Source organism: Pinus tabuliformis, chromosome 1_2 (genome assembly GCF_031772625.1).
Source record: "Pinus tabuliformis cultivar Carrire ecotype Pingquan chromosome 1_2, CPIR1, whole genome shotgun sequence".
Lineage (NCBI taxonomy): Eukaryota > Viridiplantae > Streptophyta > Pinopsida > Pinales > Pinaceae > Pinus > Pinus tabuliformis.
In genome coordinates, this window is record NC_142298.1 from 679305805 (window position 1) to 679319378 (window position 13574).

The window sequence follows — 13574 nt, forward strand, 5'->3', positions numbered from 1 at the left end:
ATTTTCAAGAACTTTTAGTGAATTTTTTTTGGGGAAGGAAAGGAATTTTAATTAACAACTATCATAGGGAAACCAAGAAATATAATCAGCTATAATAGCATGACAAATATTCTAAATAAAGAACAACAAGACTTAATTGCACAATTATGTTCACTTGAGGCTCAAACATCGAAATCATCTATTTCTCCATACCTTCAAAAAGTCTTGGACAATCATTCCAAGGTATTTGAGACTCCAAAAGGCCTCCCACCTATTCGTGATCATGATCATGCTATTCATTTGATTCGAGGAATTATTCCTCCAAACATCAGGCCTTATAGATATCCCTATGTCCAAAAGAGTGAAATTGAACGTATGGTTGCAGAAATGCTAGAGGCCGTATAATTCAACCTAGTGAAAGTTTTTTCTCTACTCCAGTGGTGTTGGTGCACAAGAAGGATGGATCAAGGTGCATGTTTCTGGATTATAGGGAGCTCAAAAATCTCGCTATTAGAGATAAATTTCTCATTACTGTCATTGATAAATTATTAGATGAATTACATGGAGAAATTTGCTTCACCAAGTTAGATCTTCATTCAGGATATCATCAAATAAGAATGAATATTGAAGATGCTATGAAAACAACATTTAGAACTCATGAGGGTCATTATGAATTTTTGGTCATGCCTTTTGGCCTTACCAATGCACCCTATACATTTCAAGCTTTGATGAATTCCATTTTCAAACCCTTCCTTAGAAAAATTTTGTTAGTCTTTTTTGACGATATACTAATCTACAACAAGTCTTGGAAGTACCATGTTCAACATGTTGACAGGGTGCTCAAGCTATTAGAGAAGAGACAATTATATGAAAAAACCTCCAAATGTTTCTTTGGAGTACATCAGGTGGAATATCTAGGTCATATTGTATCTCATAAGGGTGTTAAGGTAGAACCTAACAAAATTAAAGTCATTAATCAAAGGAAAATACCTACATCCATAAAGTATTTGCGAGGATTTCTCTGGTTGACATGGTATTATTGCAAGTTTGTTAAGATTTATGGGAGAATAGAAGCACCTCTAAGAACTGAAGAAATATGCATTTCATAGTAGAAAATGATGAAATTAGTGACTAGGTGACAGAAAAAGTTAGTCACCATAGCTTTTCCAAGTGAAATACTACCAAAAATGAGCAATCTTAAGTGATTAACTAAAAATGACTAGCATAAACGACTAATTTAGTTTCAGGTTAAAATATATGGCTAGCTAATAAGTAATACAACTAAAAATTACTTACAAGAATTACTAAATTAGTCTAGTAACATAAATATGACTACTTAACAAGTAATACAATAGTACAAATCAGTCGTTTATGTTAGTCATTTTAATTATGTCACTTCAGCAATCTAAACTTACAAGTGATAGGGGATTCAAAAGTTATTATAGATTGGATGAAAGGTTATACTTCCTTAAACACTTCCTTACTACATCAATGGACTATTAGATTTTTGGAGTTGATTAGAACCTTCAGGTTTATACCCTTTGATCACATTCACAGGGAATTACATTAAAATATTGATAAATTATCCAAAATTGGAGTGGGCTTATAATTGGGTCAAATACATTATGAAGAATACCTACAAGGAGAAGTGTTGAGTAATTAGTAGAGGACACATTTCCTTTAGTTGAAGACTTAACTTTTCATGCATATCTACTTTTTTTATTATCAGGGTCATATCCATTGAAATTAGGATACTATTTTTTAAATTGGATACCATGTTGTTTATCTAGTTTGAACATACATTATGAACATAGCAGTACTAGACTTTTATAAAAATATTTTGAATCCTATGGGGATTTTGATATTGCCTGAATATTAGATGTTGAACATCTTACAATATCATGTTATTCAGGTAAATCAGATTTAGTATATGTTAGATGATGTAAATTACATCTTTTTGTTAATATTAATACAAAAACGATGTCTTTTTCTTATTGGAAAAGAAAATTATGGCATCTCCCACCACCTAAGTTATTAGACATAATTTACGTAGGAATACATGCAACTACAATAATCTTTGCTTAGTTTTTGAAGATGGTTTGATTTCATAACAATGATGGTCATTATTTGTCTTCTTGGTACCATATGTAAATGTTGGGCTTCCATGATAGCTTTGTGATGGTTGGGATTCCTCATAATAGGCATGTGAACCCCCAGGTGTGCACACAACTTGTTGAATGTGAATATGGGGTTTGAAACTTGGTAGGCACAATGTTGTGTGCATTGTATGAAAGGTTGTTGAGGTTTAAAGACATTACCTTGAATCCTACAATAACATTGTGCCACCCCTTAAATCCTATGTTAAACACTCCATGCTTTGATAATGATGTGAAAAAACAAATTTCATAAAAAATATATATTTATAATTTATACAAACCATACATCAAATAGATGTAATTATGCTAAAATTATACAAAATATCCAAGTATGATTTTCCTCATAAAAATTTCAAATACATATAGCTAGCCTAGATCCATCTTAACCCTGGATCTATCAAGCGCTGAGAGGGATTCAATCTCTCGAGGTGAAAACCTCTTTTTTTTAGTGTAAAACTTGAGGAAAGGAGTGCACCTCGAGACATTTGATCTCTCTAATCACTTGATAGATCCGGGGTTAATATGGATCTAGGTTGGTTACATAATACTATATAATATCTATTTTTGTATTTATTTGTCTCTTTCTTAGTCACTCTCTATTTCACCCCCAAACATGCAGACACTCTCTCCATATCTATATATATCTCTCTCCCTATCTCTTTCTCTCTCCACCTTTATCCCCTTACGTATTTATTCTTCCTTCCCTCTCTCTCTCCCCCTCCAACTCCATCTCTCTCTTGATTCCTCTTTCCCCATTTCTCTCCCACCACCCTCTATCTCTCCCCCCATCTCTCTCTCTCTCTCTCTCTCTCTCTCTCTCTCTCTCTCTCTCCAACTCTATCACTATCTCCCTTTATCTTCCCCTTCTCTCCCTATCTCTCTCTTCCCTCCTCTCCTCTCTCCCTCGACCTCTCTCCATCTCTCTCTTCTCTCTCTCTCTGTCCCAGATTTGTCACTATCTCCCTCCCTCTGCCCTCGCCCACCCTCTCTCCCCTTCACTTTTATTTTTTTCATCCCTTGGATGCTTAGTTAAGATGGATCTATGTTGGTGCTTACTAACACTATTTATATTATATAAATTTCACATCTTTAAATATAAAAGTATTCTCATTTTTAATTTTATTAAAACCTTAATTTAATTTCTATGGGAATATTTTTAGTAGTGGTGAGGATAAAGAGTTTAGATATATCTCAAAAGTAATTATAACCTTTTTCCTTTTAGCTTCAATTTAAAAAATGTTATAAAATTAAATTAAAATAAATTATTTTTATTGTGAAATATGTTATGGTTTTTGGGCATGTGGTATTGATAAGCCATGGTATTGGCCCATGGTATTGTAACAAAACCTATTTACAAGTTAATAATATCCATGGTAAACTGGGGGTGAATATCCATGGTTAAGAATGTTGTCATATTGTTAAAATATATTTTGATTCTGAAATAAGTTATTTTTTTTGGCATGTGGTATTGATAAGCCTTGGTATTAGCCTCATGCTATTATAAAAAAGCCTATTCACAAGTTCATAATATCAATGGAAAAGTGAGGGTGAATGTCCATGATTAAGAATCTTGTCATATTGTTATAAAATATTTTGATTGTGAAATAAGTTATGTTTTTTGGGCATGTGGTATTGATAAGCGATGGCATTGGCCCATGGTATTGTAACAAAGCCTATTTACAAGTTAATAATATCCATGGTAAAGTGGGGGTGAATATCCATGGTTAATAATATTTTCATATTGTTTTAAAATATTTTGATTGTGAAATAAGTTATGTTTTTTTTGGTATGTGGTATTGATAAGCCATGGTATTGGCCCATGGTATTGAAACAGAGCCTAGTTTTTACAAGTTAATGATATCCATGGTAATGTGGGGGTGAATATCCATGGTTAAGAATCTTGTGATATTATTATAAAATATTTTGGTTGTGAAATAAGTTATGGTTTTTTGGTATGCGGTATTGATAATTCATGGTATTGTAACAAATCTTATTCACAATTTAATAACAAAATCAAAATATAACAAATTAATTTTTATTATTAATGAATTCAACATTTAAATATTTATAGCCATCTCCGATATCACTTTTATTTTTTTTAACATGGGGGAATTGACTATCCAACCATAGCCATCAAATTTGAATATAAACCACATAACAATTTAGATTAGTTTTCCAATAAAAAATGGCATCGTTTACCAAGGTCGCAGCTAGGATGGCTAAACTTGTGGGGATGGCCCAAAATTGGCCTGGATCTTGCAAAAACAAATCCGGTAAAATTGTTTGAATTATATTTCTACCGGGGAAATTCTAAAACCCTATGTTACCTAAATTCTTGAAATCCCAAAATTGTCCGATATCTTGCAATTTACTTTTTCCCCCAGTAAAATTGTTGGAATTATATTTTTATAGGGGAAATTCAATTCTTGAAAATCCATAACTATAACCTGGATTTATAAAGTGTTCTGCAAGAACCATAGGAAGGGTATATTATTCATAAAGTTATACATACAATTATGAATAATTTGAAAAACCACTTTACATTTACAAATCGTTATAGGAAAGTCGAGAAATACTTGAGGAGGGCTCACATGAAGAAGGCATTTCTCTTTTCGAAGACATAGTACTCCAATCTTTGGGCTTTGAGCACTTCAGGAATTGCTTTATCATTACCTTCATCATTGATCAATGGCTATAAAGGGTTTTATGGAGAAGAATGTTGTATTCAGAAAGCTCTGGGTCAAACTTGAAAATAAGGTTCTATTCATATTTCCTGATGCTTTTTCTCTTAAAATTATTTATGGCTAATTTATTTCTTTATGGGAACAAAATATTTTCGCCATAGAAAAAATGGTTTCGTTGTGGGTGTGTTGTTTTTTATCATTCACAACAAAATTTAATGTGATTTGGGTAATTTGAGACCAGATCTATATAGGTATTTATGATTGCTTGTAGATATCATCTGATATAATATGATTTTTATTCATGGCAGATGTGCTTTGACTTTAATACAAGGAATCCCACATGGGCATTGGTCACTTATGGGATTTTAATTTGCCTAAATTGTTCTGCATCTCATCGTAGTCTTAGTGTTCACATTAGCTTTGTCAGGTATGTATTTTAATCTTTACTACTCAAATTGCAATGTGTATTTCTTTGTTTAGGCACTAAAATTTCTTAGGGGTGCTTTTCCACTTTGTGATTCCTTCTTGTATTTGTGATGTCTGTAAGAAAATTAATTAAAAGTAAAGTAGCATATTCTGTTTTGAGGGTTTTGTTGACTTTGTGATGTCTTCTTCACAACATTTTTTTTAAATTAAAATTAATATGGCATATCCCTTTTTGAGGATTTTGTTTAGCATGAGTGTCGCTATCTCCATGTAATGCATATTGAATGATACATTGTAAATTGCTCTATTAAAAATGCACATTAGTGAAGATGGTGTTCTAATATTTAGCGTAGCACAATAGTATTTAGCATAGGAGGACCTTCATGACATATCTACCCCTACAATCAACTACATGAGAGATATGCCTTGGTCTTCTCATCAGCTTAAGACAAAGATTTTAATTTTTGCTATAATTGTAACATATTATCCCTCATTTAGGAACTAACATTGCTTAGAGGTACTTGTGTGTTTTCTGTTTCCCTATTGTCTTTGTGATATCATTTTAATTGCAAGCTAACTTTAAAAAAAGAGTGTCATTTATTTCCATGAGGATTTTGATATGTATTAATGACAGTATCCCTCGTAATGTATATTGGATGATACATTGTAAACTACGTTGTTGAAGTGCATATTAGTGAAGGTTTCATTCTGATATTTAGCTTAACATAATAGTGATTAACATTGGACAGTCATGACAGATATGTTGATACAATTAATAGCAATTAATAAACACAACACTGCATCATTTAAGAGGGTATACATTGGGATAACACAATTGGATGTGGTGGTTTTGAACATCTCATGGTGTATATCCCTACATGTACACTCATCAAATGCTACAATGTTAGGTGCATATTCGTAATCTATAATCAAATAGGTGAGTGCCCTATTTCATGTAAATGTTTGTATATGGTAGGAGATATGTCACATTTGAATTATGATGTTTATGTGTTGTAACTGGTTATTGCATTTTCTACTTGGAGACAACAATATTGTCTACCACTAATCAACATGGAAAATACCCCTAAGACTGAATTTTTCTACCAATGATGTACTATTTTACAAAAAATGATTGAATTTTACTAGATCAATGGGGGAACCATGAGAAGCTATTTTGGTTGATTCCACAAAGAGCTTGCACCTAGTAGTTTTACCTAGCTCCGTCCCTTTCAAATTTGTTCCATTCGGGTGGGGAAAAGCACATTGAAAAAGGAATCCTAGTGGACAAATTAATTACTCGTTGACATGAACAGTGAACTAATACTTCATTTCAAAGTAGAGAGGGTTTATGAATGACCCTATCAAAGAAATTTGGTGCATGTAGTGGTAGGAAAGACATTGTAGACCAAAGGTGTGAAGGTGCCTACTCAAATGCATGACTATTTTTGGTAAGAGAATTCACGGATGGGATATTATATTGGTTATAGTCTGTGAAGAACATGGGATGCACATGTGATTGGTTGATTAAGTCTACTTTATATTCTTTCTGTTGTGTTTTGACATAAATTTAACTCTTTTTCTTTCTCACCTTTAGTTTTCTTGAATCTTTCCTAAACTATTTTAGGACTATTGTCTCTAAAATCCCTTTGAGTCACTTGTTTGTCTTATGGTTGGGCTAGAGTGAACATGGCTTAAGATATCAACAAATTATCCTACTAAAAACTTTCTTAATTGATTTGTATGTATTTAGTTTCTTTTCTACTCTTTATTACTCCAGTTTCTATGATATTAGCCTTGTAATGAAACCATTAGAGAATATCCTCTCTTTGTAGTTTTTCAACTAAATATATTGACATTTGGCATTGCATTGAGAGGTGCATTCTATAATCTACATCTCTAGTATGCCAAAAACCATAAATATATAAATTTGATGTATTATCAATAAAATATAAACCAGTGTAGATTCGTATTAACCGTGTATCTATCATGTGTTGAGATTCAAGGTGCAAACATTTTTTAGAGTGCAAAAACTTAAGGAAAGGTTCACACTTCAAAGGATTTTGTTTGTCTTGGTGCTTGACAGATCTAGGGTTAAGATAGATCTATGTAGGGTGATTTGAATTATGATATAAATAAATATCACTTTTTTATATATTCATCTCCATCTCTCTCAACCATGTTTGACATTTTTCTTATTTCCTGTTTTGGTTGGCTTGCTAGATTATGACCACATTTGTGCTTGTTTATTGCAATATATTGTTCATATTTCTTGCAAACAATATCATATTAATCACCTTGGGCCTAGATCATATGAATTTACAGGAGAATGAATTCATGGAAATATTTTAGTTATGTATTATAGTTGCGGATGAGAGCATACACAATGGAATAAAATAATAAAAATGGAAATATAATGAATAGAGGGAATGCGTTGAATGTTGGAAAATACCACCAGTAAGTATCTCCACTAAGGAGAATTACTAATCCAAATTCACACCTTGTTACATAATAAAAATAAGGGTTAAGAACATTCATCATGGCTACTTGTAAAGAAAAAAATTAAATTAGTGGGTCCAATTTTGGACCATTGACCAATCCTAGCTTCATTCTCTTAGGGCCTTCCCAAAGATCTCTAGGAAACAACCAACTGCTCCTACAAGCTATAACATTGATCCATAGACATCTATAATCATTAATGCCCTTCATATTGTTGGGTATGTGTTATATTCTTTATACCAGTAGCCTCATGCATAGGTCATATATGTTAGGGGAAATGAGATCATACACAATTGAGATGCAACCAAAAATATTATCTGTCAAGATGCTAAAAAATCAGTTGGAAACGGTAAAATATGATGGTAAGTATAAGTCATCACTCTCAAAAAAGTTAATAGCCCTTTCCACACACAAAGAGAAATTTATCCACATAAAGGAACAAGTTCATGTAGCAGAACTCGAAATGTCCACCAAGATGGTTTTGGATAAATTTAATGATGTCAGTTGAGCGTAGTTGAATGGTTTTCTTCTAACAATAAAGAAATATGGGTTGGAATCATATAATTAGTCATTGTTTTGCATGATGAATGTTTTCTTTTCAGACCTATTATTTTCTTATCTAAAACTCCACTAAGGAAAACTCAAATAATGCACATGCAGGAAAACAGAAATCGAGAAAATGAAAGTTGACAACTCAGTTGATGTAGCAATGAATTCCTCCAATACCTACTGTGATTGTTCATGGAAAAGAAAGTGTGGAATATGAGAATGAAACATATGCTCTTACTAAAATAGCCTTGCGAGATGCATGCAAGTTAACTTCCACGTCCAATAAAGATATGGAAAGAAAGCTAAAAATGAAAACTTGTATGTATCTAGTTGGCTTCACTTAGAATAATCAATCAACTGTATTGCAATTAGGATTTTGTTAGTTCTACCTGCAGTTTTATATCCACTATATTGTTTTGTAATATTGACCATCTCTATTAATATTCTTTTTCTATCTGAAATATGCAAGTTTTCCTTTTAACATGAAGTCTTCTAAGAAATATTGTACACAATTTTTTACTTGCTTGAATTATCTATCACATGGTCAAACTATATTTTTTCAGTACAAGAAGCATTTTATGAAAATTAATGAAATTCACAGCTTCATTTGGCAAGGCCTTTGGGAAGCTTCAGAAACCTAAAATATTGAATGTGAATTCTATTTTGAGGATTGCAGAAAGCTTCATGGATAGAGAAAATAATTTGGAAGATGAGTTCTCCAGGTAGTATTTCTCTTTGAATAAGACCACTAGTTGCAGTGGATTTTCAATATAATTTATAGTTATTTATCAAGCTTCAACAAAAATCTTATCCTTTTTTGATTGATTATTAATTGATGGATTTGTTATTTCTACTTGTTGCTATTTCTTGAAGTTTTTGTGCTAACTAGTTTGAACTAATTGAGGATCAAACATTGGTGGTATTGTTGTAATATGTTAAATTCTTGTTTGTATTGAATCAAGTATTTGTTGTAAAAGATCAATTGATGTGTTATATCTTGGAAATTACAAGTATCGTAAATATGGGAAAACTATTGGTGCTTTGCATGTAAATCTGCAAAGAAGATCAAAGCTACTCTTATGTTATCTTTTCATTATAATGATCACTGATGTTTTGAGTTTGAGTGATTGAGGATGGCCACAGGTGTTCCCTCAAATTGGAAGTTTGGTGTTGGAATTCAGTGTGGATTTTCCATTCAAGAATCATATAACAATTGGAATCTAAAATTTACATTCCAAAATAATCCTATTTGGGGGATTACTACTGGTGATTGCTACATTATATTGTACCATAGGTTAGGAACACAATGGGAAGGGAATTGTCTTTGATATTTATCCACTTATATTGTAGTGATCCATAAATATAAGAAAAAACATTAATAATTTGATATAGACTAGTTGGCTTATTCATATGTGATAATGAACCCAAATAATAGTTCTTATCTGAAGAAATTCTCATCAGACTTGGGCATCCTTGACATCATCGACCTCCAGCCTTGGACTTATTCACTTAGCCTTATACATTATCCAGTTATATACATGTATACAAGGCTATCCTATTAGTGTATCCTTGCTACTTCATTTCATTTTATTCTAGACTTAGCTTTGGCTTTTTCTAGGAGTTTTGTTTGCACTCCCACACTATATAAGTAGTCTACAACTTGAGATTTTTAACATGTAACTTAGTTGGCATGATTGTTTCAAGCATTCCTTGAAGGTTGAATAGTAATTTTATTAAGGTGTTATTTTCTATTGTGATGTTTTAGTTGCTTTGTTTATACAGGTCATCTAACCACATAATGGCTACTATTGCTCAACTGAAGAAAACTTCTTCGAGTTTCTTGCTTTTATGGGGAAAATGGCATTGAGAATATTGTTGATGTTAAGGTATATATCATATAAATCCTTTATAGTTTAGTTTATTTTATATTCCAGTGTTCATCGTCTTTCATGTCTTATACCCCACATTGTATATTCTTTATTTTTCAGAAAAGGAACTCAGTATTGACAGTAAGAAGCATGAATTGAAGAACGAGGAGAACAATAATATTGGAGCGACAAAATGCAAATTAAAGAGAGAAAGAGAAGAGAAATGGTCTAGTGGTACTTGTAGAGCCAATATCCCACATAATACACACACATAGATTGTTGGTCAAGTCCTCATAGTTGGTGAATTCACCTGCAATGCCTTGGTAATACAATGATAATGTTTTGAAGTGATGAAACAATATTTCATGTGTAAATTTTACTCCAACCAATATTAAGTCGGAAACTCATATTCTAATACTTGACATTTTATATAATATAATTTTCGTGGTTGAAATTATTTATAGTTTCACTTGATATTATTTAGTATTATAATTAACATTTGTAACTTTGTGTTTTCATATTTGATGAACACGTACATTGTATGACATTTCTTTTTTTAATTTAGTTGCAAAATCATACTAATTGATTTATGTTCATTAATAATGAATGCTTAAAATCAATCTAAAACTACTAAATTAGTAGTTTATGTTGATTAATGATGATAACAAATAAAATGAATATACGACTAAACTAGTTTTTTGTAATGGTCGTTAATGAAAGTAAATGAAACGACTGTAAACTACTAAAGTAGTCATTTATATAATGAATATGAAACTACCAAAAAAGATAAATGACTATTGCAAATGATAAAATTGTGATTACAAATGACAACTAAATTTTGCATATATATGACTATTAGTAGCTAATTTAAAGTATCTTATAACACTACCAAAATTTAGTCATATTTCTTTGGTCATTAATTGGTTTCAAACGATGACTAAAATTTGCATATATATGACTATTAATAGCTAATTTAAAATATCTTATAACACGACCAACATTTTGGTCATATTTCTTTAGTCATTAATTGGCTTTCTCGGTGATCATTTAGTAATATATTTGGTTGTGTATTCGGTTTTTAATTGTGGAAATTAATGAATAAATCAATGACCAAATTTATGACTAAATATACTACTAGATAATAAAATTGAAACAACCAATTAATGACTAAGCTAAAAACACGGCTAAAAACTACTAAAAGTTGGTCGTGTTATAAGATACTGTAAATTAGCTACTATTGGCCACCGATCAAAAAATAGTCATTTATATGCAATTTTTAGTCTTTTTTTTAGTAACTAATTAGCCATTTTGTACTAAGCATTTTCTTGGACTCCAGAAGCAACTAAGGCCTTTGAGCATCTTAAAGAGGCAATGTGGCAAGCATCGGTCTTAGCTACGCCAAACTTCACAAAAACTTTTATTGTGGAATGTGATGTCTAAGGAAATGGAATTGGTGTTGTTTTAATGCAAGAAGGAAGACCCATTTCTTTTGAAAGTCGTCCAATCAAAGGAAAGTATTTACACAAAGCTATTTATGAGAAGGAAATGTTAGCAATACTACATGCACTTAAGAAATGGCGACCATACCTAATGGAAAGGCACTTCAAGGTAAAAACATATCATGATAGTCTTAGATACTTTTCAGAACAAATATTATCTTCAGAAGAGCAGCAAAAATGGGCCACGAAGATGTTGGGTTATGACTTTGAAATTATCTACAAAAAACATAAGCAAAATGTTGTTGCAGATGCACTCTCAAGAAAGGATGAGGATGTGGAAGCATTGCATTGTGCCATTTCTATTATCCAAACAGATTGGATAACCGAAGCAAGGGATGAATGGTGAAGAAGTGTGGGCACTCATTCAAAAGTTGCAACAAGATCCTAGTACACCTGAGACATTCAACTGGAATAATGATTCATTATGGTACAAAGATTGCTTGTACCTTTGTAAGAATTCCCAACTCAAACAAAATATTCTTCAAGAATTGCACACCTCTCCCTTAGTAGGTGTTGACAGTGTTGGACCCACAAACATGTCATGGGATCTCCCCGGTAAGAGTCCCAACTAGACCTCAGACTGTTTGGTGTAGGATTCCCAATAGTGGGTCGTATAGTATCGCCTTGACGGTGGTCGCGCGTAGAGGTAAGTGAGATTTCCTTGTTGGTAGAAAGGGTGTGACATGCGCAGCAAGCCAAGGAAGGTGCATGAATGGTTCTAACACACGGAAGGTGGAATGAGTGTGCCCCTTGGAAACCTGTGTAAACACGCAGCTTAGAAGGAAACACACGAGCAAAGATGCATCACAAACTGGAAGGAAGGTGAACCAACAATCCAAAGTGATGGTTAAACCAACAACACATTTCAGTAAGATTCATACATACATATACAAAAAGAGTCTATATATACATGCGTATGCAAACAGATACATATATCATTAGAGTAAATAAGTTAACTAAAATACAATAACAACATATGCATGAAACATGCTAGCTCTGTTATATAAAGAAGTGAAATTTCCAATCATAAAGTACAACCATGACCAACCACTAGTCCTGATATCGGAATGCTATTGTCACTACCGTCTTCTCCTCCAAAGAGATGTACTAGCTCTACACTATGGAGAAGCCAAGGCTCGTTACAATACTCTCCAAACTTTCTGTAAGATACTCCTATCAGAAGCTTGGCTGACTAAAAGCCTATACAATGAGTTATGAGGTACTATAAATAGCAAAGGGTGGGGTGACCCTTGAAATTCTCCTCTGTGATTGTTCACCTACCCTCATGACTCTTTAACTACTTTATGATTGTTACATTCAGCTATCGACACTTGGACTTTCACTTTACAAGATGTCACATATAATCTTCACATGTACCCATGTGAGAAAAAATAGGCTTGAGCAAGCCATGCAAGACATCACTAAGACTTAGACAACTATGGGAAGACCAACTCTTCAACATCCTCATGATGGTCGATGGCAACGAACTGATGCCAAGCTTGGTAGTCCGCGATGGTATCTGTGTACTCTGTGGTGACATATTTTCGGAAATGAACTCTTGCCTCTGTTGCATCCGGGTACATTGATTCGGCTCCTCTATCCAACTCGTTTAATAACATGCGCATCATTGTCTTGACTGTGGCCAGACCAACGACATACTGATGCATACTATCCGCACTGATCACCAAGTCTGCGTTGGTGGCTATGCTCATCAACTCGTCAAAGTACGAGTCCAGCTCCAGTTGAACTTGATTCTTTGTCTTTACTTCAGTGAGTGTCCAAATAGATGGGATCACATGCGCACACACAACAACATCCATGCTTCTAAACACTTGTGCATGGGAAGCCTGAAAACTAGTGATGAGCTGCGGGAGTTCTTAATAGTTCCAGATCTGACTCCGAATGCGTGCCTTCAAC